General features: G+C 38.5%; 1 long non-coding RNA gene across 6 annotated transcripts in view; it reads right to left on the reverse strand.

Annotated features, from left to right (window-relative positions):
• The window catches only part of LOC307186235, a 358643-nt gene that overhangs the window by 310002 nt on the left and 25213 nt on the right, over window positions 1-23428 (reverse strand). For 5 of the 6 annotated variants that reach the window (XR_013828284.1, XR_013828285.1, XR_013828286.1 and 2 more), the window contains exon 2: window positions 16527-16679. The exons of the other annotated variant lie outside the window; for it this stretch is intronic. This is a non-coding gene — a long non-coding RNA (uncharacterized lncRNA). The remainder of the gene's footprint in view (window positions 1-16526; window positions 16680-23428) is intronic. 6 annotated transcript variants of the gene reach the window in all.

Genomic DNA, 23428 nt, shown 5'->3' on the forward strand with positions numbered 1-23428 from the left:
TTTCCCATCCTAAAAATTCCCATTCTCTCAAATACTATTCAAAATACCTCCCCATATCTCTACCAAATATTTTGGAAAATACAGTGCATTTTACTTTGTGTCTCATAATCCATTGAGACAGAGACTGTTAGTGTCTATCCTGTTCTTTGTCTCTAACTGCACCCTGATCAATGTGCCCAGATAAAATATTTTATTTCCCAGTCGTTCTGGCAGCTAGGGGTGTTCAATGTGTTTTAAGCAGAATTTAGGCAGATTTCAAAAAAAGTGTTGAACAGGGGGTTTTAACATGTTCCCTCTTGCCATTAGTCCTTTCTCCTTCCTACTGTCTAGAATACACGTCTGGTGTCTAAAGCCCCAGCAACCATCTGGACAATGAAAAAAGCTTTAGGATGGAAGCCATGGCCAAACACAGTAGAGGAGAAAGATAAAAGAGCCTGTGAGCCAGGTAACTATGGAGATTCACACCAGCTCTGGGATGTCTCTTCCTGACTTCCTCCATGAAAGACATGAATGTTTAACTTTTGTTTTATTTCATTATAACTTTTAAAATTACCAGTCCTCTCATTTAAACTACTCTTTATCTTCATTTACTTATTGACGTAGTGTTGAATGCATTTATTTAAACATTCACATATGTAGTAAACTATATACATTTAGATGATATTAGTTAAGGCTGTGAACTTTAGTTTTAACATATAAATAATATTTTAACATAATATAGTTCAGTCCATATACTATGTTGATTTTAATTAGTTGATATTTTATATGTATGCATAGAGATGCAAGAGTATAAGTAAAATGATTCTTTGCAAGCTCAATTGTCTTCTGATTTCTATGAATCAGCTTAGGAGTTTTTTGACAAACAGAAATTACTCACTAGTTATTTTTAAGGTCTCAAAATCAAATAGAAATCATAGAAATTAATCTCAATTTGACCTTAAAGAAGAATATAATCACTGTTGGTATTTAAAATTCATCAGAGAAATATGATATTTAAAATTTTTACCCATATGTAAATCATTATTTTTGAGTCAAATATAATCTTAGTTGATACATTTGTGCAACCCTCAACCTCTGAATTTTTTCTCGTCCCTTTCCTCTAACAAAACTCCTCTCTTAAAGGTCATTCATTAACCTGAGTTGCCAAATCCAATATTTAAATGCTAATTGAAAAGTTGCATGTCATTCATCTTCTACTTTTACCACATGTACCGAAGTCTTACAACTGTTCTTTTTTTTTCTTCGTTCTTCACCCTTGGATTTTCTCCTAGTTCACGCCAGCCTCCCTTTTTTCGTTGATTCCTCTCTTCTAGCTCCCTATTAAATATCAGCTCCCTTATAGTTCACGTTCAGTTTTTTCTTCTTACTGTATATCTCATACAATGCCAAAACTTTCTCTTACTAATATGATAGTGCTACCAAAATTTATATCTCAAACCTGACATTTCCCTTGAGCTCCACACTCATGTTTCAGAGCACCTGCTGTCCTACCAGGATATCCTGTAAACAGTTTACATAAGTGTCAAACTTACTATCATTCCATCAGAGCCAGTCACCCTTCAGACTCTGCTCTGCTCAATGACTGAGGCAGTACCACCAGAAACAGTACCACAAGACCCTCACGCAAGAAGGGAGAAGATAAAAATCTTGTGCATGTGAATAAGGGCTCATCCTGTTTCACGTAAGAAAATTCCAAATTTACTCAGTTTAAGCAAATAAGGGAACATATTGACTCATATATTTCTGTAATAAACTAGCTGCTGACTCGGTGCAATCCAGTTGTTTGATCCTTGTCTTCAAGAATATTTTCTCCCTCCTCTCTGTCACTTAGTTTTGTTTTCAACTTTGCTGGCTTATTTCTCAATCATATTCATTCCAGTGGCAACAAAGAAAGGCAACAAAATCTAAAAGCGTATATTATCAAAGTTTAAGAATTTCATTGGGAAGAAAATCTCTTCTCCAATATTTCAAGCAAAAGCCAAGGAATGACTCTCATTGATTTGAGTTAGATCACAGGTCCCTAAATGATCACTAAAATTCTCATTACCTTCCTTAGACCCAAGTAAGTGGAACCCCTGACCTGGGCTCCACACCTCAGGCCCCCCTTTTAATCCCCTAACTCCCACCACTTCAAAGTGCCTTTTCCAAAGTTTTCATAATCCTCTTCTGGTGATTGGAATCACCCAGAATCTGCATTATTATCCAGGAAGGGCACCCAGAGCCTAGATTAGGACCTGTATGGGTGAGATTTCTTAGGAGCACTCTCCAACCCTCTTTACCACTCATTGAGGTCAACCAGATGCCTGAAGAGCTCCCAGAATCATACCCATAGGGTTGTCCTAAGGCCCTGAAGTCGAGTTCTGGAGTCAGGCCTTGGTTCCAAGAGGGTGGCTTGGTGACCAGATTATCCTCACTGGCCAGGATGGGATTTCTTTCATGGTATCACAGTACCCACATTCCATGGGTATTCTGCCCATGGAATGGTGCAAACACACTAATTTTGGGGGACTCTTACGCATAGACACAAAAGCTGTGTACTATGGCTTTTCCATACTTTCTTCACTGTGTGCTTTAGTTTGCATGGCTTTAATAGCTTATCTTCTCGTTCACAAATCCTTTCTTCTGCTCAGCCTAATTTGATAAAAACCCAAATATTGAACTCTTAATTTTAATTATTATGATTTTCTGTTCAAGAATTTCTATTTGATCCTTTTTTGTAGATTCTAGTGCTTTGGTGAAATTCTCCATTGTGTCATCTATTTTCTCAAACATAAGTAATAGTTACTTAAAATCTGTGTCTTACAACTCCAGTTTATGGATTATCTTTAGATATGTTTCTGTTGTCTATTTTTCCTCTTGTTTGCATTAGCTAGCATTTCCAGTATGATGTTGAAAAGGAGTGGTGAAGGGACTTCTTTGCCTTTTTCTTGATCTTAGTGAGAAAGTCTCTAGTTTTTCATCATTAAGTATGATGTTAGCTGCAGGTTTTTGAAGACGATTTTTTATCAATTTGAGGAAGTTCCCTTCTATTCCAAGTTTGATGAGAATTTGTATCATGAATGGGTATTGGATTTTGTCAGATGCCTTTTCGGCATCTATTCATGTGATCATGTGATTTTTCTTCTTTCGCTTGTTGATGTGATGGATAACATTAATTGATTGTCAAATGTTAAAACATCTTGCATACCTAGGATAAATGCCACTTGGTCATGTTGTACAATTCCTTTTATACATTGTTGGATTCAATTTGCTAATATTTTGTTGAAGATTTTGCATCTGTGTTCATGAGAAATATTAATTTCTAGTTTTCTTTTCTAGTAATGTCTGTGCCTTGTTTTCAAATTAGGATAATGCTGACCTCCTAGAATGAGTTAGAAAGTATTCCCTCTGCTTCTATATTCTGGAAGAGAGTACAGAGAATTGGCATAAATTCTTCCTCAAATGTTTGGTATAATTCAGTGGAGAATCTGTCTGGACCTAGTGTTTTCTCTTTTGGAAGATTATTCATTATTGATTCAATATTAAATAGACATCGGCCTTTTCAGATTATCTACTCCTTCTTGTGTGAGTTTTGGGAGATTGTGTTTTTTAAGCAATTGGTCCATTTCACCTAGGTTATCAAATTTGTGGTCACTGAGTTGTTCTTAGTATTTCTTTTTAATCTTTTCATTGTTCATGGGATCTGAAGTGATGTCCCCTTCTTCAATTCTGATATTAGTAATTTGTAGCTCCTAACAAATATTTGAAACATACTCCCCACTTGGCCTCTGAACACCGGTCTCTGGGGTGTCCTTCTATCTCACAGAACAGCTTAATGCTTTGCTGGATCATCCTTATCTTGCTGACTTCTAAAATTTGGAGTGCCCCTGGAGGTCCTCTGACCTCCTCTCTTCAATCTACACTTACTCCCAGTTTTTAAATACCATGTATTTCCATATGACTCCAAAATGCATACCTCTGGCCCTGAACTTTTTGCTAAGCTCTAGATTTTTGTATCTGACTCTCTACTAGAAAATTCTACTTGATTCTACCTGATGGTTATCTCAAACTCAACATATTCTAAAGGGAATTCTTTATTTAAGTACCAGCAGCAGTCCCTCTCCTACAAAAGAGCTTCTCCTAGTTTTTCACCTTTTGTTATACTCTATTCCCTATTTTTTAATAGTTCTTAGACCAAAACAACTCTATTCCCTATTTTTATGGTTGCTTAGGCTAAAACGTTAGAATAATTCTTCACACTTCTCTTCCTTCCACTTTATATTAGCAAATTCTGTCAGCTCTCTCTTCCAGATAAATAAATCCAGATCCCAGGCACTCATCAGCACCTCTACTTCACTTGTGCAGTCACAGTCAGTACTCATCAGGAGGACTGTGAGAGGCACTTTACGAGGTGCCCTGCCACCACTCTTTCCCCCTCTACTCTAACATAGCAGCTAGAGTGATCATCCAGAATACACATCAGATCATGTTACTATTCTGCTTAAGCAATCCAAAGCCAACACTGTTTACTCAGAGGAATGGCCAAGACCTTTACAATGGTCTACTTGCACCACACTGTGTCCAAACCCCTAAACCATTCCCTCTCTAGCCTCCTCTCCCAGTGTTCACCCCTTCACTCACTCAAATCTAGCTTTCCATTGTTTTTTAGATCTAAATCCAAACTGCTCACCATGATCTACATGTTCTATGAGTCTGTCTTCTAGTGCTCTCCCTGCTCTATTCCCTTACTTGGTGCTTGCCATACTGCCTTCTTGTTCTTTCTCAAATAGCAAGTCCATCCTACCTCAGGGCCCTTGCACCAGCTTCCGCCTCTGGCTGGACTGCCCTTGCCCCAGATAGCTGCAAGTGTAAGTCTTATTTCAAATCCCTTCGGGTCTTTGCTCAAATACTACTTGATCAGCAATGCCTTTTCTGATTATCCTATGTAAAATTACAGCCCCATTATCATTCTATATATTTCTCTGTAGCAGTTACTACCACAAAAATACTACCTGTCCTTCCCTCATAGGTCTGAGGGGTCAGGGAAAGCTTTCCTGAAAAGGTGGTGCTTCAGCTGAGCCATAAATCAGAGTAGACTATCCAAAAAAGGGAAGAAGCACATTCAGTAAAAGGGTTAGAAATTATAAGGCCCTGAATCTAGAAAGGCAGACACAGGAAATATCTGTATTGTAAAAGGACCATGTAAGTCATGCTGAGGACTTTGCATTTTATCTCAAGCATAATGAAAGATTTATGGAGTAGGATTATATGATTAGAATTTTTTTTTAATCAAAGAGAAATCTTTGTGGTTTTGTTAAATAAATTTATTTATTTTTGGCTGTGTTGGGTCTTCGTTGCTGCATGTGGGCTTTCTCTAGTTGTGGCGAGCGGGGGCTACTCTTTGTGGCAATGTGCAGGCTTCTCATTGCGGTGGCTTCTCTTGTTGCAGAGCACAGGCTCTAGGCGCATGGGCTTCAGTAGTTGTGGCATACAGGCTCAGTAGTTGTGGCTCGCGGGCTCTAGAGAACAGGCTCAGAAGCTGTGGGGCAGAGGCTTATTTGCTCTGCGGCATGTGGGACCTTCCCCGACCAGGGCTCGAACCTGTGTCCCCTGCATTGGCAGGCAGGTTCTTAACCACTGCACCCCCACGGAAGTCCCTAGAATTTCATTTTGAGAAGATGCTTTTAGCTGTTTGAAGAAGAGATGGATTCAATGGAGGCCAAGGACGTATAGGAAAGTCAGTGGGAGGCTCTTGCAACGGCAGATATGTGTCTGTCATGTGATGCTCCTGAGATTCATCTTCTACAGTATTAACCATGAATCTCTTGCAGCCTCTTGGTCCAAATTTCTTCTACTGATTTTGAGATAGTCATATGTTTTTCCTTGGTTTGATATTAGCCATTTATAATACCTTAAAATGAAGAGTTAACTTTTCCATCAATATATGAATTTTCTTTCATCTTTAAGTATGCAATCAAAGGCTATCTATACCTGGTTTTAAAAAAAACTTTTTATAACTAGCTCAGATTTTGGATGTAGGTAGTAAGTAAGGAACTTGTTCCAGCATCCCCTTGAGAGCATCCCCTGCTGTTGTAAAGAGAAACCAGTACAAATAGAAAGAGAAAATATAGCAAAGATTTCAAACTGCACACATTTTGCTGTGAATATATTCATATCTGCAATCCACAAAGGGAACAATTTTCTTTTATAGGATAATGATGTCCATGAGATGGAGTTCTACTGGGATATTTCTGTAGTCAAACAAATATTTGTACATGTTTCCATTCATTTTTTTTTTACAAATGAAATGACAAAATAATACCCTATGTCTTTGATAATTCCAACTCTAGTGCTTTTAGCTGGCAGCTCCTTCTGTAATATGTACAAATTCTATTTGTTACTTTCAACCTCATAGGTGCCTCTTTCAGCCATCTGAGTTCAACCTTGGTCTGTCATTTTTAAAACCATAAAATGGCCAGAGAACATATTCTAGGGACTGCTTCATAATAGCTGAATCAGTAACTGTGTCTCAACTAGTAAACGGTTCCATATGGTTAGGAACTTAGATTGTGATCTTAAGTCAAGGGTGTTTGGATTTAGCAAGAAATTACTTGGAGTTTTACCTTATCCCTAGTCTATTTTTACATGTTAAAATTATAACTACACATAAAATTCCCCTTACACATAATAGTTAAGGCTGAAAATTTCTGTGAAATGCAGTATTTTGGTTTCTGAGTCTGTGTGTGTGTGTGCGCGCGTACTTGAATTTTCTTTACCAGGTATAGATAGTCTTTGATTCCATATTCAAAGACGACACTTAAAATCCATACAGTCAAGGAAGAGTTACCCGTGAACGTAAACTTGATGTATGTGTTACAAATCTGTGAAGAGTTGGAATACAATGTAATTGACTTAACTACCCAAACTACACTGACCAGAGTTTAGCCTTTTTTAAAATATAAATTAGATAATATATTTTTAAATAATTCGGAGTGTTATCCCAAGGAAGATGAAGAGGGTACCCACTTCCTCAACTGCTCATCCTGAGCTATTTATTCACTCAACAGTTACCTTCTTTGTTATAATGGCTTTCAGGTAAATTTCCGTTTCAAGAATGTGTTCTGCAGATTCAAATGGCCCAGCTATTTGGAAGATGAAATGAGATAATTTACGTAGAGGAAAGTTGCACAACAGTCAGCAAGTGTTAACTCTCTTTCTTCCTCCTTTTATCCTTCCCATTCCATATCCCTCTTCCCCTTTCTCCCATCCTTCACTCAGGTATGCTACCATGTCTCCAATAATTATTTTCCAGATAAACAAAATCATGAAATAGAAATATCTGATATCAAAACAAACCTCCCCAAACACGGCATTTTAAAAAATAATGCTTTGATGTGATATCATTTACCGATTTTATTCCACAGAAATTAAAGACAGAAAAGATCTCTGGTCACTTTCTGTTTCTGATAGCTGATATTTTATATTAACCAGTGACGACTACATCAGGCCTCCACGCCAAGATATCACAATAGAATGATGAATATGCAATCCTGATACTGAAAAACCTTTCAAATTGTAAACAAATTTACGAACACAGGATACTACTGATGTTATATTATTCAATGGAAAGGCAGGATATAAATTCTTTTTGCCTTTTGTTCTTTACTTTCTCTACTTTTTCGAGGGGTGGGGTAACGTGGAATCATTCTCTTTTAATTTTACATATGATCAAGGCAATAACGATGCCTTGGAAAAAAAGCATAAAACAGCAAGCAGGGACATTTACCTAGTGCTCACCATGTGCCAGGCCCTGTTCTAAGTGTCAGTACTTTATAAAGTCACTGAACTCCCACGTGGACTCTTTAGGGCAGTGCGATATCCCCACTTCAGGTCCCAGAGGCAACCATTATTTTCACCTCCCACCCCCTCCCCCCAGCTTTCATTCTCCTCCTTAATATCATTCTTATTCTTATCTTACCATCATATCACCAATATCATTCTTATGATATTGATAAGATAAGATCATGATAAGATCATATTGATATGATATCTTACACCAATATCATTCTTATCTTACCATCTCTGGGGTCCATCAACCATTATGGAAGATGAGAGGGCCCAGATCCTCCTTTATCTTCTCCTACTGGTCAGGGATCAGTTGGCACACGAGTTAAGTCGAGCCACTTAACTCAACTCTAAGCTCACCCTGGCACTTAGACTTTGGGTGTCCGACGTAAGAACACGTCCTGATGGTTAGATGTTAGGTCATCTCGGCAGCCATGACTCAGCGTCAGCAATGCTGGTAGTGGCACCTTGACCTGATCCCTCCTGCAGTGGCTGTTCTTCCCACTGATTCATCTTCATCATCCTAGTCCTGCCCATTCACCCTCTCTCATCCCCCAGCCCCCAGGGGAATCTGTGGGGTACCATTTCATTTCAATAAACCCTCTTTCTTTCTCCACAACTTTTTCCTTGTAAGACAACCATACTTGGTTTCTGTTGTTTGTAATTCAGATCCTTGATACAGAAATTGGGACTGAGAGTAAGGTTAACATTAAGAGACTCTAAAATGTGGTCTTAGCTGAGCCAAGGAGGTTGGGTGGAGACCAATGGGACACATCTATTCAGTGGTTGGAAGACTGTAGTTATTAATACATGGTAATGGAAATAATCATTTCTGTCCATCTGTACCCTGGAGAACCAGATCATGTACATATTGAAGCTTTTGCAAGAAGGGACTTCGGAGTAAAAATTAGGATGTTAGAGTGTGTTGACTATTTTTAGTGGCCTTCAATAAATTCCTACACAAAAGAGGTATGATAATTTTGATACTGCCATCGGAAAGCAGAGGGAAGAAAATAAGACCTTGCCTAGAGAAACACTACCTTTGATGTCTATTCAGTTGCCAGAGAGTCTAGTACCTGGAACCCTGAAAGATTAGAAGAGCAGTTATCTTTGTGGCTCAGGAAAACGCTGCTGCCCCCTATCCCCCATCCAGGCCTCTGCTAATTAGCTCCTGCTAATAAGAAAAGGAAAAGGGTCGTGGCTCCACTTGAGAAGAAGCCCTCACATAAAGCCTGCAGGGAGAGACTATTCTAACGGCATTTTCATGCCCCAGCTTATTGTTTCAAATTGCCCACAAATGACATCACTTAAAGCTGTGGTCTCAAACTTTATCTCACCTCCAGTGCTTATTCCACCACAGATTGCTGGGCCCCAACCCCAGAGGTTCTGAATAGGTCCGGACCCAAGAATTGGCATCTCTAACCAGTTCTCAGATGCTGCTGCTGCTTGCCTAGGAACCACACTTTGAGAACCACAGCACTAGAGGAGTGAGCAAAGCAGGGAAGTGGAGGCTCACTACCAAAGAAACTCTGGTGGCTAGAATTGAATTTCAAGACTTCAACTCATCAGGGTCTCTGTCTTTGGCTGCTGGCCTATGAAACAAATAGCCTGGAAGCCTCTATACTTTTATTGAAGCTTTACTGCCAAATAAGCTCCTAGCCTGTGATTTCTCAGGCCCTGAATATAAACTCTAAGCTCCTTAACTAATAGGAAATGAGCCTCTAAGAAGTAAAGGGAAAGGGGAGACATACTCAGTGCCCATCTCAGAGATGGCTGTGAAGGACAGTAGAAAAGAAACATCCTGCCATAACCAAACCAGAGGTGAGCAGATTGGCAAACTAAGGAACTCCCAGGCGAGGGAGTCCTGTCATCTCATGGATATCGGGACCAGTCATCCCTATGAGATGTTTCCTCTTTTCCAAATGGAAGTTTCACTTTAGTCACTCTTTTTTTTCTGCACCATTGTATTCTTATATGCACTCCATACAAATAAGTATCCATTTAGCCATAAATTAGTGAATCATGAGAAACTATATTTGGACCCAAGAAAAGGAATACACCTCACCCAGGGTCAACTGCTCACTCTCTGAAGAGCTCCCCAAATTAACTTGTTGCTAAAACAAAGTCAAGTTTATTGCTTACCACTGTAAAGGAAACCACTGATGCAATATTAGTAGCTGGGTCGGTGGACCCAGCAAGAGAAAAGTTTTAAAGCAAGCCTTGAAGAATAAACAGTCTAATGATCCTAGTTTAGTGATCTATTGAGACACCCTGTGAGGGCAAGCTGAGAAGTTATTTGTCACTTCATCTTACAGGCAAGACTCTCTGGGAATTATGCAGTCGGTCAAACACAAAGCATGGTAATGTAGTCCATAAGCTGTGTGATTATATATGGTTTTGATTTTTATCAGAGCTCTTAGAATCCGGATTCAGTAACTGAATCAATCTTTGGATTGTGTTTTCTGAGGTGACACGCGCGTTTATAAGGTCTGTGTATGAGGTGTGTGCTTGTTCTATGTAAGCTTGGCCATGTTTTAAACCACGTGCTGAAAGAAGAGTACGTCTGGCTGTTGGGTGGCCTAAGGAGTAGGCTAGAGTGGGCATTTGTGTTTTTCTCCAGAATCCATGTCCCTTTTTCAGTAGTGCCTGATTTCCATTTGGGATCCACGTAGTTGTAGGGAAGCCAACTCCTCTCCTGGAGTCCAGTGGTGGGTGTGACAATAACTAAGTGATTAACACATTTTATTCCCCTCCTAGTATCAGGTGATCATGCTGATTGGTTCAGTTGTGTGACCTAAGCCTGTCTCCTCAGAATGGATCTTGGAACACTTGCTGGAATATAAAGACATTCTCTCTTGGTCTGGATGGTGTGGTGTTTGAATATAAGAACAGATTCAGCCATTTGGCTAACCTGAGGGACAAGGGCAACAACCTAGAAAGGAGGACAGGGCAGACAGAACCTATGAGAAATGCAGAACAAGCTTCTGATTCGCAGATTCCCTCAAAATTATTTCAGTGCTTCAGATGCCCTCCCAGCCCTACCAAGGACAAAGCAAGGACATCCAAATCAGATTGCTTTGCTTTGCTTTCCTCTTTCTCTCGTTCCCTTGTCCTTCCCCGAAGCACAAGAAGCACTTTCTACCTCTTCCTGTCTGACGGGAACTGCCCTGATATCAGAACCTTCCTTCAATCTACTGAATGTCTTATAGTATAAAACACTATGACCTGAGTCATATGTAGGTACCTTGATATGTGAAAGGGAAGTGTCAGAATTCCAGGAAAAACTTTTCTTTCTTTTGAAACTCTGGTATTCAAGGCAACTGTTTTACTGGGTGCTCGAAAAATTGTCTAATGTAACATTGAAAGCTGAACAATGACTTCTCTGTGTTAGGTGCTATCTACAATCACCCTGAAACAACTGAAGCCTAATCAATGCATGGGGATATCCAAGACAATATATATCATGGGGGTCCAAATTGATTCTTTTTTTATTCTGCCTTCATCCAGCTCCCCTTTATCCCGTCACACCCACCTCTGGTACCACAAATCTGACCTTTTTCTGAGTTTGTTTGTTCGCTTTTGACGCATAATTGACCTACAACACTGTTAGTTCCTGTTACGCAACATAGCAATTCAATATTTCTATAAATTTCCAACATGATCACCACGATAAGCCTAGTTACCATCTGTCACCATGCAAAGATATTACATAGCTATTGACTCTAATTCCCCACACTGCACATTTCATACCCGTGACTCATTGATTTTGCAACCGGAAGTTTGTACCTCTTAATCTCCCTCACCTATTTCTTTTTTTAGAATAGATTCTTTTTTATTTTGAAAATATCCCTGTTACAGACATAAACCAAACTCACACAACATGATCATAAAATATAAACCCTCCCTGTCCCAATTATGACAACCAAAAATGCCTCCAGACATTGTCAAAATTGCCCCGGTTGTGAATCCCTACTTTAGGTCTCAGGTTAAATGTCACACCCTCAGGGAATCCTTTCTTGGAACCCTCACCCTCATTCATATACTTGTGCTGTTCTGTCATAACTCTCATACCAATTTGTAATAAAATCTAATTGGGGGTGATTACTTGTGATTATTACCAGTCCTTTCCACTAGACTGTAAATTTCTTGAAGGTAGAGACTGTGTCTGAATTTCCCTTTCTTTTCTTTTTTTAATTACTATTTACTAAGCATTCCCTCTCTATAACAACAGTTACCTGTTAACATTTATTAGCAAACAAATGCTTGTGAAATGAATAGATTAAGAGTTGGCTAAATAAACAACACAAAGATATCTCGCGTCTGGGAGTAGTTACAAATCTGAACTCGCCATCTGCTCTTATTTGGGGCATAGCACATAATTATTAAGGGACAAAGAGAAGGGAAAAGAAAGAAGAAAAGGAGGGAGAATGGGAGGAAGTGAGAAAAGGACAAAAACCAAGAGTACAAGTGAAGGTCGCAGGTCCAGGAAACTAAGCGTTGACAGAATAAAGGGCATTATTGAGAAACAGGACCAGAGCATCCTATCTCTGGGCATGAGTATGGCTGCATACTGAGACAGATAATTGCTTGCAAGTGTCTGACTTTCCTAAGGTTAGAAATCTGTTGAATCAAATATGAAACTTTCTCCAGGCCCTTCCTGTGTTCCCTGTTCCTGGTATTCACAGTTACTAACTGTGAAGTCTTAAACTAATCAATAGCTATCCTTGGAATTTCCTACTTTCCTCTAACTTTTCCCTAATTGCAAAAATTATTAAGAAAAGGCTGACATCACATTGCTCCAGAGAACTTGTACTGTTGTCTGGAGTTGCATGTAGGTCGGTTCTAGAGAGTTCTCAGAATATTAAGAGATGCTGCAGAGTTGCCCACAAAGACACAATAGCTTCTGTAGTGGCCCTTACTATGGTTTCTAGTCAACAAAGGACATTGAACCTTTTAAAATCACATTCAGAAAATGATAGATGTGGAGCCATCACATTTCATATTTCCAAACTATATTACAAGGCTATTATAATTGAAACAGTACAGTATTGGCATAAAAGCAGATACATAGACCAATGGAATAGAATCACAAGCCCAGAAATCAATCCATTCATATACAGTCAACTAATCTTTGACAAGAGTGCCAAGAACACACAATGGGGGAAGGATAGTTTCTTCAATAAATAGTGTTGGGAAAACTGGATATCCACATGCAAAAGAATGACACTGGATCCTTATCTTACACTATACACAAAAATTAACTCAAAATGGGTTAAAGACTTAAACATTATATCTGAACCATAAAACTCCTAGAAGAAAACACAGGAAAAAATCTCTATGACACTGGCCTTGGCGATGTCTTTTTGGAAATGTTCCAAAAGCAAGGCAACAAAAGCAAAAATAAACACATGGGGCTATATCGGACTAAAAAGCTTGTGCACAGAAAATGAAACAACAAAATGAGAAGGCAATCTATGGAATGGGAGAAAATATTGCAAATCATATCTTATAAGGGGTTAATATCCAAAATATATAAGGAACTCATACAACCCAGTAGCAAAACAAAACACATATAACCCAATTAAAAAATGGGCAAAGGACCTCAATAAATGTCAATAGACATTTTTCCAAAGAAGACCTACAAATGGCCAATAGCTACATGAAAAGGTGTTCAACATCACTAACCATCAGGGAAACTGAAATCTAAACCGCAGTGAAATATCATCTCACACCTGCCAGAATGGCTAAAGAGACAAGAGATAACAAGTGTTGGCAAAGGTGTGGAGAAAAGGGAATCCTCGTGCACTGTTGGTGGGAATATAAACTGGTGCAGCCACTAGAAAACAGTATGAAGGTTCCTCAAAAAAATTAAAAATAAAACTACCGTATGATCCAATAATCCTACTTCTGGGTGTATATCCAAAAGGAATAAAATCAGTATCTCAAAGAGACATCAGCACTGCCATGATTTTGCAGCGTTATTCACAATAGCCAAGATATGGAGAAAACCTAAGTGTCTGTCAGTGGATGAATGGACAAAGAAAATGTGAGATACATATATATGAATGAATATTATTAGCTTTAAAAAAGAAGAAAATCTTGCCATTGCAACATCATAGATGAACCTGGAGGACATTACGGTAAATGAAATAAGCCAGATACAGAAAGATACATAATGTATGATCACTTATATGTGAAATCTAAAAAGGTCAAACTCATAGGAGCAGAGAGTAGAATTGCTGCCAAGTTGTGGGTAGGGGAGAGGCCGGGAAATGGCAAGATGCAGGTCAAAGGGTATAAACTTTCATTTATAAGGTGAATAAGTTCCGGGGGATGTAATATACAGCATGGTGACTGTAGTTCATAACAATGCATTTCACACTTGAAATTTGCTAACAGAATAGATCTTAAGTGTCCTCACGCAGAAAAAGGTAAGTATATGAAGTGACAGATGTGTAATTAGCTTGATTTCGGTAATCATTTCACAATTATCGTGTTGTACCCCTTAAGTATGTACAATTTTTATTTGTCAATTATACCCCAATAAAGCTGGGAGAGAAAAGAAAGAAAATGACAAATGTAATGCAGGCACAATGCAGAGAGCTTTGGACACACCCACACGATAGAAGAAACACAGAATAAAACCACCTCATTTTAAAAAATCCAGAGATAATCGTTCCTTCTTTGGGTGTATGACTGTACTTTTAAGAGATATTTTTACTACAGGTGCTTAAATATTGCTTGGAAATCATTTTTACTTGCTTCCAGATTACTGCTTCTATTCCTGTCAAATTCAAAACTTACTTAAAAATACAGTGATGTCTGATGACTAAATCTCAGGTAGCTCACAGTCAATAAAGGATGCCAACACTGTATATGGTACCTTAAAATAGTGTAGAGATAATTATGACATTATTAATAATGTTATTCTCAAATACAGTGGTATTGAATTGAACACTAAAAAGGGTTCAGAATCAAACAAGAAATCCCAGAGAACTGAGCTGCTTTTCAGTTCTGCTAACTTGGGTTTTTATATTCTGCAAAGGTGGGTTAGACAAGTTTCCTCATATATGCTCCCATATCCAATATCTCCTTATCTCTCACACCACCCCTCACCAGCTGCTTACAATTCCCCAAAACAATTCTACCCTTAAGTGGATTTATTTTCACCTACCTAAGACACTGTATGTTGTTGATTAAAAGTATTGTAATGGAAAAGCTGAAGTATGCCTAAGAAGTCATAAGGTACTTTCCTGATTCTTCCCTGAGCTTAATCAAAGTAATTTTACATTAGGATAGTATTATTAATTTTTAAGGATTCAAATAGATTTTTATCCTTGCTTTTACAGTTTTATATTTTTACTCAATTTTTTAAAAAACCTTGTTGCTGTTGTTGTTTTTAAATTCACTTTTTTCATCATATTTGTGACTTTGGCAATCAATGGCTCATAAATTGTCTCTTTTCCCTTTTCTCTATTTGAAAATGAATACTTTTATTTTATCTAGCTTGTACATGAAATTCCACACATAAGTAATTAGTCCCCTCCTGCAGGTTTTTTTTTTAAGTTTTAGTCACAATTAAAAGATTACTGGCTTCATTTCCATAAGCCACTCACTCTAAGTACTTAATTATAAAAGCGAATTCATAAGGCGTATGCCATTAAACCCTATTGATAAGAACTGAACACAGCAAAAATCACGCACAACAGAACCAACAGCGTTGTAAAGCAATGCTTTTATCTATTTGTTCTTTTGTAAATAAATTTTCCCTAGCCATTTTATTCCAATTTTGTTCTCAGCCATTAGATTTCTGGAGTTTCTTTTTGGCCACTAGAGGTCTACCGTACCTATCTTGACAACATGCGCGCCTTTGTTAGTGTTAATGCTGTTTGGGGCCTGCCTGTGTGTGTCCATAATTTACCCATCTTTTCCTGCACTGATTCACTAATTCGCTCATCATTTGTTCATCACTGCTCTGATGCTATTTTCAAAGAAGGAGAGAGTTGTGAGTTTCTTACATCTGCCTCTTTCCCTGTCCCTCCTGGCATATGACTCTACGTCCTACCTCCCCAGGTCCTTATTCTATCAGGCATCTCTTATCCTCTCTCTACCTCCAAGGTTTGCCTTCTTCTTTGTTCTCCACTCATTAGCATGTGAACTTGCTAATAAGGCTCCCATCCTAAAATCCTTCTTCACTCTGGTCTTCCTCTGGCAACTCTTCTAACTTTAGGACTAAGTTCCAAGTCTCACCACCCATTCACTGACGGTTCTTACAGGGTTATCAGTGCTTCCACTGTCACAGCCCATGGCTCCTCCACTGCAGTTGGACTCCACTGAAACTGCCCTAACGAGACAGTTCCATCCTTGATGTTTCCTCTCTTTCTCCTAATAAGGAGTCATTACTGAGTCCTGAGACTCCATCTCTTTAATAGTTCCAGAATCTGCCTGCTTTCCTCCATGTCTCATCTTCATTCGAGCCCAAATCACTTCTTATCTAAATTACACCCACAAGCTCTAACTGGCCTCATGGCATGAGCTTTGCTGTCCTCCAACATTCTCGACCCTCCTGCCAGTGATCTTACTAAAGGACATCTAACCACGTCACCACCTTGCTAAGACACTTCTATCATTCCCTGAACCACCAGATGAAGTCCAAATCCCTAGGAAAGACAAAGAGCGGCCCATCACAGGCCTCTGCTTACCTCTCCCCTGTGTCCCGCTGCACTTCTCTCTTCCCCCAGATCTTCACACACGAACTTCCAGTTTGTCCTTGATCTTTTGGTTACCATTGATTTTTTCACCCGCTCTTTTCTTCTGTGTTGAATTTCATCGTTTAGAGTACTTTCTTCAAAAGTCTGTGGGTGAAAAACACTTGGTCTTTTCTATTTCTTAAAGTGGCTTTATTTCATTCTCCCTTGTGAATATAACTTCTCTGAAAACAGAATTCTACCCTGACAGTTAGTTTTCCACACTCCTTTGAAGATTCTTATGTTTTTGAGCATATATCATTGCTATTCAGTTGTTATTCCCTGGTAAAGAAAAAAAAAACCCATTTTCTTCTCTACTTGGTGGTTTTCCAATTTTCAGTTTTTCCTTATCCTTCTGCAGTTTTACTCAGTGTATGTGATTTCTTTTTAGTTTTACTGATTAGAAGTATTAATTACTTTTGACTTTTTTTATATACAGCAGGTTCTTACTACTTGTCTATTTCATACATATTAGTGTATATATGTCAATCCCAATCTCCCAATTCATCCCACCACCTTCCCTCCCCCCAGCTTTCCCCCTTTGGTGTCCATATGTGTGTTCTCTACATCTGTGTCTCTATTTCTGCCTTGCAAACTGGTTCATCTGTACCATTTTTCTAGATTCCACATATATGCGTTAATATATTTGTTTTTCTCTTTCTGATTTACTTCACTCTGTATGACAGTCTCTAGGTCCACCCATGTCTCTACAAATGACCCAATTTCGTTCCTTTTTATGGCTGACTAATATTCCATTGTATATATGGACCACAATTTCTTTATCCATTCATCTGTCAATGGGCATTTAGGTTGCTTCCATGACATGGCTATTGTAAATACTGCTGGAATGAAAACTGGGGTGCATGTGTGTTTTGAATAATGGTTTTCTCTGGGTATACGCCCAGTAGTGGGATTGCTGGGTCATATGGTAATTCTATTTTTAGTTTTTTAAGGAACCTCCATACTGTTCTCCATAATGGCTGTATCGATTTACATTCCCACCAACAGTGCAAGAGGGTTCCCCTTTCTCCACACCCTCTCCAGCATTTGTTGTTTGGAGATTTTCTGAAGATGCCCATTCTAACCGGTGTGAGGTGTTACTTTATTGTAGTTTTGCTTTGCATTTCTCTAATGATTAGTGATGTTGAGCATCCTTTCATATGCCTCTTGGCCACCTGTATGTCTTCTTTGGAGAAAAGTCTATTTAGGTCTTCTGCCCATTTTTGGATTGGGTTGTTTGTTTTTTTAATATTGAGCTGCATGAGCTGTTTGTATATTTTGGAGATTAATCCTTTGTCTGTTGATTCGTTTGCAAATATTTTCTCCCTCCCATTCTGAGGGTTGTCTTTTCATCTTGTTTATGATTTCCTTTGCTATGCAAAAGTTTTTAAGTTTCATTAGGTCCCATTTGTTTATTTTTGTTTTTATTTCCATTAGTCTAGGAGGAGGGTCAAAAAAGATCTTGCTGTGATTTATGTCAAAGAGTGTTCTTCCTATGTTTTCCTCTAAGAGTTTTACAGTGTCCAGGCTTACATTTAGGTCTTTAATCCATTTTGAGTTTATTTTTGTGTATGATGTTAGGGAGTGTTCTAATTTCATTCTTTTACATGTAGCTGTCCAGTTTTCCCAGCACCACTTACTGAAGAGACTGTCTTTTCTCCAATGCATATCCTTGCTTCCTTTGTCATAGATTAGTTGACCATATGTGCATGGGTTTATCTCTAGGCTTTCTATCATCATTGATCTATATTTCTGTTTCTGTGCCAGTACCATATTGTCTTGATTACTGTAGCTTGGTACTACAGTCTGAAGTCAGTGAGTCTGATTCCTCCAGCTCACTTTTTTTCCCTCAAGATTGTTTTGGCTATTCGGCGTCTTCTGTGTCTACATACAAATTTTAAGATATTTTGTTCTAGCTGTGTAAAAAATGCCATTGGTAATTTGATAGGGATTGCATTGAATCTGTAGATTGCTTTCAGTAGTATAACCATTTTCACAATATTGTTTCTTCCAAGAACATGGTATATCTCTCCATCTGTTTGTGTCATCTTTGATTTCTATCATAAGTGTCTTACAGTTTTCTGAGTACAGGTCTTTTATCTTCTTAGGTAGGTTTATTACTAGGTATTTTATTCTTTTTGTGCAATGGTGAATGGGATTGTTTCCTTAATTTCTCTTTCTGATCTTTTGTTGTTAGTGTATAGGGATGCAAAAGATTTCTGTGCATTAATTTTGTGTCCTGCAACTTTACCCAATTCATTGATTAGCTCTACAAGTCTTTTGTTGGCATGTTTCAGATATCTATGTATAGTATCATGTCATGTGCAAACACTGACAGTTTTACTTCTTCTTTTCCAATTTGGATTCCTTTTATTTCCTTTTCTTCTCTGATTGCTGTGGCTAGGATTTCCAAAACTATGTTGAATAATAGTGGCAAGAGTGGACATCCTTGACTTGTTCCTGATCTTAGAGGAAATGCTTTCAATTTTTCACCATTGAGAACGATGTTTGCTGTGGGTTTGTCGTATATGGCCTTTATTATGTTGAGGTAGGTTCCCTCTGTGCCTACTTTCTGGAGAGCTTTTATCATAAATGGGTGTTGAATTTTGTCAAAAGCTTTTTCTGCATCTACTGAGGTGATCATATGGTTTTTTTCCTTCAATTTGTTAATATGGTGTATCACATTGATTGACTTGTGTATATTGAAGAATCCTTGCATTCCTAGGATAAACCCCACTTGATCATGGTGTATGATACTTTTAATGTGTTGTTCAATTCTGTTTGCTAGTATTTTGTTGAGGATTTTTCCATCTATATTCATCACTGATATTGGTCTGTAATTTTCTTTTTTTGTAGTATCTCTGTCTGGTTTTGGTATCAGGGTGATGGTGGCCTCATAGAACAAGTTTGCAAATGTTCCTTCCTCTGCAATTTTTTGGAAGAGTTTGAGAAGGATGGGTGTTAGCTCTTCTCTAAATGTTTGATAAAATTCACCTGTGAAGCCAGCTGGTCCTGGACTTTTGTTTGTTGGAAGATTTTTTTATCACAGTTTCAGTTTCATTACTTCTGATTGGTCTGTTCATATTATCTACTTCTTCCTGGTTCAGTCCTGGAAGATTATATATTTCTAACAATCTGTCCATTTCTTCCAGGTTTTCCATTTTATTGGCATATAGTTGCTTGTAGTAGTCTCTTATGATGAGTTGTATTTCTGCAGTGTCTGTTGCCATTTCTTTTTCATTTCTAATTTTATTGATTTGAGTCATCTCCCTCATTTTCTTCATGAGTCCTGCTAAAGGTTTATCAATTTTGTTTATCTTCTCAAAGAACCAGCTTTTAGTTTTATTGATCATTGCTATTGTTTTCTTTGTTTCTATTTCATTTATTTCTGCCCTAATGATTATGATTTCTTTCCTTCTACTAACTTTGGGTTTTGTTTGTTCTTCTTTCCCTAGTTCCTTTAGGTGTAAGGTTAGATTGTTTGAGATTTTTCCTGTTTCTTAAGGTAGGACTGTATTGCTATAAACTTCCCTCTTAGAACTGCTTTTGCTGCATCCCATAGGTTTTGGATCATTGTGTTTTCATTGTCATTTGTCTCTAGGTATTTTTTGATTTCCTCTTTGACTTCTTCAGTGATCTCTTGGTTATTTAGTAACGTATTGTTTAGCCTCCACGTGTTTGTGTTTTCCACGTTTTTTGCCCTGCAACTGATTTCTAATCTCATAGTGTTTTGGTCTGAAAAGAGGCTTGATATGATTTCAATTTTCTTAAATTTACCGAGGCTTGATGTGTGACCCAAGATGTGATCTATCCTGGAGAATGTTCCGTGTGCACTTGAGAAGAAAGTGTAATCTGCTGTTTTTGGGTGGAATGTCCTATAAATATCAATTAAATGTATCTGGTCTACTATGTCATTTAAAGCTTGTGATTCCTTATTAATTTTCTGTCTGGATGATCTGTCCATTGGTGTAAGTGAGGTATTAAAGTCCCCCACTATTACTTTGATACTGTCGATTTCCTCTTTCATAGCTGTTAGCATTTGCCTTATGTATTGAGGTGCTCCTCTGTTGGGTGCATATATATTTGTAATTGTTATATCTTCTTCTTGGATTGCTCCCTTGAGAATTCTGTAGTGTCCTTCCTTGTCTCTTGTAACATTCTTTATTTTAAAGTTTTTTTAAATCTGATACGAGTATTGCTACTCCAGCTTTCTTTTGATTTCCATTTACATGGAATATCTTTTTCCATCCCCTGACTTTCAGTCTGTATGTGTCCCTAGGTCTGAAGTGGGTCTCTTGTAGACAGCATATATATGGGTCTTGTTTCTGTATCCACTCAGCAAGCCTGTGTCTTTTGGTTGGAGCACTTATTCCATTCACATTTAAGGTCATTATCAATATGTATGTTCCTATTACCATTTTCTTAATTGTCTTGGGTTTGTTTCTGTAGGTCCTTTTCTTCTCTTGTGTTTCCTACTTAGAGAACTTCCTTTAGCATTTGTTGTAGAGCTGGTTTGGTGGTGCTAAATTCTCTTAGCTTTTGCTTGTCTGTAAAGCTTTTAATTTCTGAATGAGAACCTTGCTGGGTAGAGTAATCTTAGTTGTAGGTTCTTCCCTTTCATCACTTTAAATATATCATGCCACTCCCTTCTGGCTTGTAGAGTTTCTGCTGAGAAATCAGCTGTTAACCTTATGGGAGTTCCCTTGTATGTTATTTGTCCTTTTTCCCTTGTTGATTTTAATAATTTGTCTTTAATGTTTGTCAATTTGATTACTATGTGTCTCAGCATGTTTCTCCTTGGGTTTATCCTGCCTGGGACTCTCTGTGCTTCCTGGACTTGGGTGGCTATTTCCTTTCCCATGTTAGGGAAGTTTTCGACTATAATCTCTTCAAATATTTTCTCGGGTCCTTTCTCTGTCTCTTCTCCTTCTCAGACCCCTAAAATGTGAATGTTGGTGCGTTTAATGTTGTCCCAGAGGTCTCTTAGGCTGTCTTCATTTCTTTTATTTATTTTTTCTTTATTCTGTTCTGCAGCAGTGAATTCCACCATTCTGTCTTCCAGGTCACTTATCTGATCTTCTGCCTCAGTTATTCTGCTATTGATTCCTTCTAGTGTATTTTTCATTTCAGTTATTGTTCATCCCTGTTTGTCTGTTCTTTATTTCTTCTAGGTCTTTGTTAAACCTTTCTTGCATCTTCTCAGTCTTTGCCTCCATTCTTTTTCCGAGGTCTTGGATCATCTTCACTATCATTATTCTGAATTCTTTTTCTGGAAGGTTGCCTATCTCCACATTATTTAGTTGTTTTTCTGGGGTTTTATCTTGTTCCTTCATCTGGTACATAGTCCTCTGCCTTTTCATTTTGTCTGTTTTTCTGTGAATGTGGTTTTCATTTCACAGCTGCAGGATTGTAGTTCTTCTTGCTTCTGCTGTCTGCCCTCTGGTGGATGAGGCTATCTAAGAGGCCTGTGCAAACTTCCTGATGGGAGGGACTGGTGGTGGGTAGAGCTGGGTGTTGCTCTGGTGGGCAGAGTTCCATAAAACTTTAATCCATTTGCCTGCTGATAGGTGGGGCTGAGTTCCCTCCCTGTTGCTTGTTTGGCCTGAGGTGACCCAGCACTGGAGCCTACCTGGCTCTTTGGTGGGGCTAATAGCAGACTCCAGAAGGGCTCACACCATAGAGTACTTCCCAGAACTTCTGCTGCCAGTGTCCTTGTCCCTGTGGTGAGCCACAGCCACCCCCTGCCTCTGCAGGAGACCCTCCAACACTAGCAGGTAGGTCTGGTTCAGTCTCCTATGGGATCTCTGCTCCTTCCCTCTGGGTCCTGATGCACACACTACTTTGTGTGTCCCCTTCAAGAGTGGAGTCTCTGTTTCCCCCAGTCCTGTCGAAGTCCTGCAATCAAATCCCACTAGCTTTCAAATTCTGATTCTCTGGGAATTCATCCTCCCATTGCCTGACCCCCCAGGTTGGGAAGCTTGATGTGGGGCTCAGAACCTTCATTCCAGTGGGTGGACTTATGTGGTATAAGTGTTCTCCAGTTTGTGGGTCACCCACTCAGCAGTTATGGGATTTGATTTTATTGTGATTGTGCCCTTCCTACCATCTCATTGCAGCTTCTCCTTTGTCTTTGGACGTGGAGTATCTTTTTTGGTGAGTTCCAGTGTCTTTCTGTTGATGATTGTTCAGCAACCAGTTGTGATTCCAGTGCTCTTGCAACAGGGAATGAGCTCATGTCCTTGTACTCTGCCATCTTGAACCAATCCAAGAACATATTACTTTTTTAAATCTGAGGGCTCCAATCACTTTCTCCTGGAAAAATCTTGAGCTTTTATCTTTCCCCAATTTTTTCTATTCTCTCCTTTTACTCTAATTAAATATACATAGAAATTGATCACATTATCCTACCTATTTCTTAGCTTTCTTACTCCATGTTTTCATCTCTTTATCACTTTATATTGTGAGTATCTCAAATCTATCTTCTAATTCACTTTCTTTTTTCCTCTGCTATTTCTATGCTACTGCTTAAACTCACCTCCCTAAGAAGTCTTCTTGAAACCTAAACCTGAATTAAGTTTTCTTTCTCTGGGTCTCCATAGGTCCATGTGCAGGCCAATATACAGTACATTTAAAAATTTATTTTAACTTTCTGCTTATTTCTATCTCTTCCATTTCAAATTCTCTCTTTTTTAAGGGCAGGACTGTATCTTATTTTTATACCCCCTGTACGTGCTACTGTGCCTGTAACATGAGGAGCATTCTGTAAACAATGATTATTTCCCCCTTTAGCCTCAATATGCATACTTGTCTGGTACTACTGATAACTTTATTTTTGCTCTACATCTACTTATACTTCT

Source organism: Stenella coeruleoalba (assembly GCF_951394435.1).
Source record: "Stenella coeruleoalba genome assembly, chromosome: 4".
In the NCBI taxonomy this organism is placed as follows: domain Eukaryota; kingdom Metazoa; phylum Chordata; class Mammalia; order Artiodactyla; family Delphinidae; genus Stenella; species Stenella coeruleoalba.